The sequence below is a fragment of the Ailuropoda melanoleuca genome, chromosome 16, assembly GCF_002007445.2.
Source record: "Ailuropoda melanoleuca isolate Jingjing chromosome 16, ASM200744v2, whole genome shotgun sequence".
NCBI lineage: Eukaryota > Metazoa > Chordata > Mammalia > Carnivora > Ursidae > Ailuropoda > Ailuropoda melanoleuca.
Window position 1 is genome coordinate 9162716 of NC_048233.1, and position 6000 is coordinate 9168715.

Sequence of the window (6000 nt, forward strand, 5' to 3'; positions counted from 1 at the left end):
AGTTTTTCTGGATTGAATTATCATTGCAAGTGTTGTCAGTATATTACTTATCAAGACCATACACATCTACTATAATCTGAATAAATAGGAAACACAAGAGATAAAATTTAGTCTGAAAATAATTTCTTAATGAAATAAATTGTACATTTCATCCAGCTGGTTTCCACAGTCAGATTTTGTATCCTTGAATGAATATTACTTATTGCTCTATTGAGGCAAGTTTCCACTATCTATTTACCTCCTATTTTTTCTATTCTATTCTATTTCTATTCTAGAATATTCTTGTTCTGTTTCCTATCATATAGGTGTAAGCACCAAGAAATCTTGTTCACATAAAGAGAGCAAAACGAGAAAGGTTCTATTAGAACAATATCATTTAAGTATTTAGGCATCTCAGTTATAAGCCAAAGGTCACATTATAATCATCATTAAATATAATTGTAGTTATATAATTATAATTCTCAGCTGAAAAAAAATAGCCTCCTTGGTTTTGTTGAAAGCAAAGCACTGGAAACTAGGTCAATTGCAAAAGAGTTTGGAGCTCAGTCATTAGAATCAATCTCATTCTCAGCTTCTAGGAAGTACACAAAAAAGACTTATCAGCACTTATAAATGGTTACTGATTGTTACTTTCTTACTTAGAGACACCTAAGATACTTAAGAAATTTTGGAAAATTAAAATATTATTAACTCAATTACAGTTTTGTATAAAAAAATCCTCACAAACTTCTTTAACTTACTTTCTAAACCATGACATATCTTTAGCTCATTAAATTTCTAGAAAATGTTCACCATTAACCTAATTTTGCAAAGCCAGTTCTCATTATCAAAATAATTGATGAGATGAAACATATCTGATAGGACTAGTAATGCTTCATTTTTTATTCTAATAAACCCATAAATATGCATCCCCATGATAATTGTTTGACTTCTAAATTCTAAGGTAAGGTAGACTCTTGCTGGGTATTTGTTACCTAGATGCAGGAGGACAATTCTTTTCCTTTTTTTTTTTTTTTAAATTATTTATTTATTTGACAGAGAGAGAGAGACAGCCAGTGAGAGAGGGAACACAAGCAGGGGGAGTGGGAGAGGAAGAAGCAGGCTCCCAGCGGAGGAGCCTGATGCGGGGCTGGATCCCAGGATCCTGGGATCTCGCCCTGAGCCGAAGGCAGACGCTTGACGGCTAAGCCAACCCAGGAGCCCCCTAGGAGGACAATTCTGCTCCGGTATGTCTTTCCACGCTCTCTGCTTTATTCTTATGGAACTCTCAGGGGCAATAGACATTGACAAGGGCTGGGGAAAAGAGGAGGGGCTTTAAATGAAAGCTGTCATTATTTCTGCCACTCACCCCTACAGTATGTATGAATACAGAAAATTAAAAAATGAGCCCAAATTACCCATTTATAATGTCATATGTTTTTTATTCCAGGAAAATATTTAGGACAGATGGATGAATAAGGCCAATAATGGGCTTTGTTGTTGTAAGGGAGTTTTTGCAAATATCAATTTTTTTAAAGCTTTTATTTATTTATTTATTTATTTGAGAGAGAGAGAGAGAGAGAGGAAGAGAGAGAGAGCACAAGCAGAGGGAGCTGCAGGCAGAGGGAGAATCTGGCTCTCCACTGAGCAAGAGGCTGATTCGAGACTCGATCCCAGGACCCTGGGATCATGACCTGAGCAGAAGGCAGATGCTTAACCAAATGAGCCACCTAGGTGTCCCGCAAATATCAATTTTTTTGAATTGTTTTTTTGGAAGAGACTGGCAAGAAGTTTTCCACTCCAAGATAAATCTAAGATACATACAAGTGTAAGTGAATATTCATATATTAAAATAGATCCACAAATTATGCCTTGATTGTATTAACAACATTATGATAGTGATTTTATATAATTATTACCTACAAAGATCATAGGATTATTGATTGTACACAACTTCAGGGATCCAGAAATGATGTCGAAATAGGTTGAGGCCACAACTGAACCTTAATGGCAGATTTTAGCCAAATGTCAAAATCAGAGATCAATGTCACAGCATTCCAATTTTTAATAGTAGGTAGCCACTAAACTCACACGAATAAAAATATAGTAATGAAAGTCCAGTCATCAGTTTAATAGACACTCAATAAATATTTGTGGAATGAAGTAATAAATAAAATAATTTGATATCATTTCCTGGCTAAAATAATGTTCATAGAACCAAAAAAAGTATTTGGAAAAAAAGAAATATGAAATACAGTGTGGGAATATTTTTTTTTTAAGATTTTATTTGGGGCACCTGGGGCTCAGTCAGTTAGGCATCTGCCTTTGGCTCAGGTCATGATCCCAGGGTCCTGGGATGGAGCCCTGCAGCAGCCTACCTGCTCAGCGGGGAGTCTGCTTCTTCCTCTCCCTCTGCTCCTCCCCCCTGCTCATGCTCTCTCTCTCTCAAATAAATAAATAAAATCTAAAAAAATCTTATGTATTTATTTATTTGAGAGCGAGAGAGCGAGCAGGAGGAGGAGTAGAGGAAGGGAGACAAGCAGACTTCACGCTGAGCGCAGAGCCCCATGCGGGGCTCAGTCTCATGACCCTGAGATCATGACCCGAGTGGAAATCAAGAGTCGGACACTTAACTGACTGAGCCACCCGGGGGCCCCTGGGAATATTTTAACTGGGCTTAAGTTTGGACAACACAGAGGTTAACAGAATAGACTCAAGTGGCAAACTGCCTAGGATAAAATCCCAGGCTCCTTACTTACTGTGCCATTTTGGGCAAATCACACAACCTCTCAGTGCTTCTGCTTCCCCACCTGTAAAATTGGCTCAATAATAATAATAATTCCTGCATAATTGGATTACATTAATTAACATACATAAATTAGTACTGTTATTTACTGCTAAATGAAAAAGAGAACAAAAGCTAAGTTATGGCTCTAATAATAGCATTAAATATTTACACAAAGAAGGATTAGAGGAGAGTAAGTAAACATGAAAAGAGTTGACTTTGTATCATTGATAATGTTGATGCGTTAATTATATAACAAATAATTTTTAAAAAATTCTTAAGCTATTAAAAAAAGCTCTACGAAAGACACCATTACCTTTGGACATATTTCTAAACCAATGTTATTTCCAAAGAAAGATGTGTTTACAGAGTATTGAGCAACTGTGAGTGGGTGAGAATGAATGTCCTTGCCACGCTAGTGTATGTGGGGGGGGGTAGAGTTAGAAGCATAAGTGTGAAATAAAATTGAAACTCATACTAATACACATGGGCCATTCATAGCAATGTTTTTAATGAATAAAGAAGCAGGAATCCTGGCTGCAATAATTTATCCTGTGTAATAACTTGCTGATTTTCAGTACATATTTTTTTCTTCCTGTGAATGCTTGGTCTAGTAGAGAGCAGGCTGGAAAAGTTGGAGATTAAAGGACACATTTTCATCCATCAAGGATTTCCAGGCACAGATTTTTCTGTTTTTAATTCAAGTTGGTTACCATATAGTGTAATATTGGTTTCAGGAGTAGAATTTAGTGATTCATCACTCACATATAACACCCAGTCCAGGCACAGATTTTGAGAAGCAAGACAAATGATAAAAAGAATAGAAGGAATGTGGGGTTTTTTTGGGGGGGGGTCTTATTAAAAAGACTCATGTTTAATATCACCATGCCGATTCAGAGATCAGGGCAGTGGCTTTGTCAACTGAGCTGTGATTCCTTATTTAGACTACAGTCATATTTTCTTCATGGACATCATTAAAAAACTGCCCCACTAGCAAAATAATGTTCTATGCAGCTCAGTTTTCTTCCTCGGAGCCTTCATTGGAAATTTTGTTCAGGAGAATGACATTTTCCATGCCTGTACAACCCTCCCCCACATTCCTGTGGTCCCTGGTCTCCACAGTCCCAACCTGCTGCTCCTCCAGGTTTCGCCATACTGAACTTGCTTTCCTCCAGGATCTAGAAACCTTCCTATCTTAAAGACTTTGTGTTTTTTGTTCCCTTCTGCTGTATTTCTCTTTTCTTGGTTGTTGACATAGCTAACTTCCTCACCTTATACCTTTGCTCATCTGTCGTCTTAGAAGGAAGTGTCATGTCTCATGGGCAGATTATTCTTCATTCATTTATTCAACAGACAATTATTTAAGGCTTGCAGTTACTAGAGGAGCAAGGGAGATCCGTAGTAGCGCAAGATAGGGAGGCGGACTACAATTTTAAGTGTTGTGGTCAGCATAATGCCTACCATTTTCTGCCGTATTATATCATATCCTACTTATTATATTTATTGTTTATTGTTTGGCACCTCTCACTAGAATATAAATTGATTTTGTTTTGTTGGTCACTGTTCCTTGTGAATGAGAACTTATATCCAGTAAACATTCAATCATTGTTGAGTAAATGAATGAAGAATCATGTGCCCATGAAACATGACGCCTTTTCTCTCTTACAAAGTATATAAAAATTATAAGGAAATAAATTGGATCGTATATATTTAACATTGAACAAACATTTCAAGGAGAATGGTTTAAGATGTACCTGATGCATTGTCAAGTTAGTCTTCCTGCAAGAAGTCATATACAAGATTCAGTTACATAATTTTATCATCAGAACATAAGACTTTCTTTCCTTTTTGTTAATGACATGGGTAAAAATACACAACTAGTACATGGAAACATGTTTTAAATGGTTAAGATATTAGCTAAATGTAAGAAGATAGAAATGCGATTCTCTTTCATAATCTTCTAGTTTATTATTGTTTCAGATGGTAGAATATTTCTACATAATTATATTTTTGAGGTGTTATTAAAATAAAGATAAAACTCCATTTGAGTCCATGTAGCTTATGCCATAGCAAGTGAATGACCAGAGAGTCAAAAGTCTAAGGTCAGTTTCAGTGGTAAACAGGTGTATGCTTTCATGATTGATTTTGTGATAAAATGATAGTGTATAACAATAATTAGGTGTAACATAACTATCTCTGAGCCCTGATTTTTGTCGAATGAAAATGTGAGTCTGAGAGATGCTATTCTGCAATTTTCTTTTTTCTTTTTTTTTTAAAGATTTTATTTATTTATTTGACAGAGAGATAGAGACAGCCAGTGAGAGAGGGAACACAAGCAGGGGAAGTGGGAGAGGAAGAAGCAGGCTCCAGCAGAGCAGGGAACCCTATGTGCGGCTTGATCCCAGGACCCTGGGGTCACGCCCTGAGCCGAAGGCAGACACTTAATGACTGAGCCACCGAGGCGCCCTGCTATTCTGCAATTTTCTAAGAAGACAAGAAACATACATTTTTAAGGAACTACTCAGAAAAAAATGTTTATTGTTTTGAGGAAATGATGGTCTATGTCGAAAATCTAAGAGGGGTCCTTTAGTCCCCCAGATCTCATAAAAGAGCTCCAAGCTAGAGGAAAGAGTAAGAGATGTTGGGAGAAAAAGGAGTTAGGCATGGCCCTATGTGCCTCTTCTGACTACTGGCCTGGATTCAACAGTGGGGCAATTACGTCAGGGCAAGTGCCCCTGCTTCGGGCAAGCAAAATCCAGGGACAGAGTAATTGCTGCCTAACTTTTGATCTAAGACTTGAGAACGGCAAGGCTGCTGAAGTTCTTCATGCCAGGAGACAGGGCAGGGACAGCTGGATGGAAGATCGTCCCCTCTCCACCCTCCATTTTCTACACACACCAGGTTTCCTCAGGGGCTCCCAAGTAGGGTATGGGATTTCCAGATTTTTCACAGATTCTTTTTATTTTAGAGAGAGAGAGGAAGAGGTGGGTAAGGGGCAGAAAGAGAGGGAGAGAGAAAATCTTAAGCAGCCTCCACTGTTAGCACACAGCTCCATGCAGGCTCACAACCCTGAGATCATGACTGAACCGAAATCAAGAGTCAAATTGGGGGCGCCTGGGTTGCTCAGTCGTTAAGCATCTGCCTTTGGCTCAGGGCATGATCCCAGAGTTCTGGGATCGAGCCCCGCATCAGGGTCCTCCGCTGGGAGCCTGCTTCTTCCTCTCCCACTCCCCCTG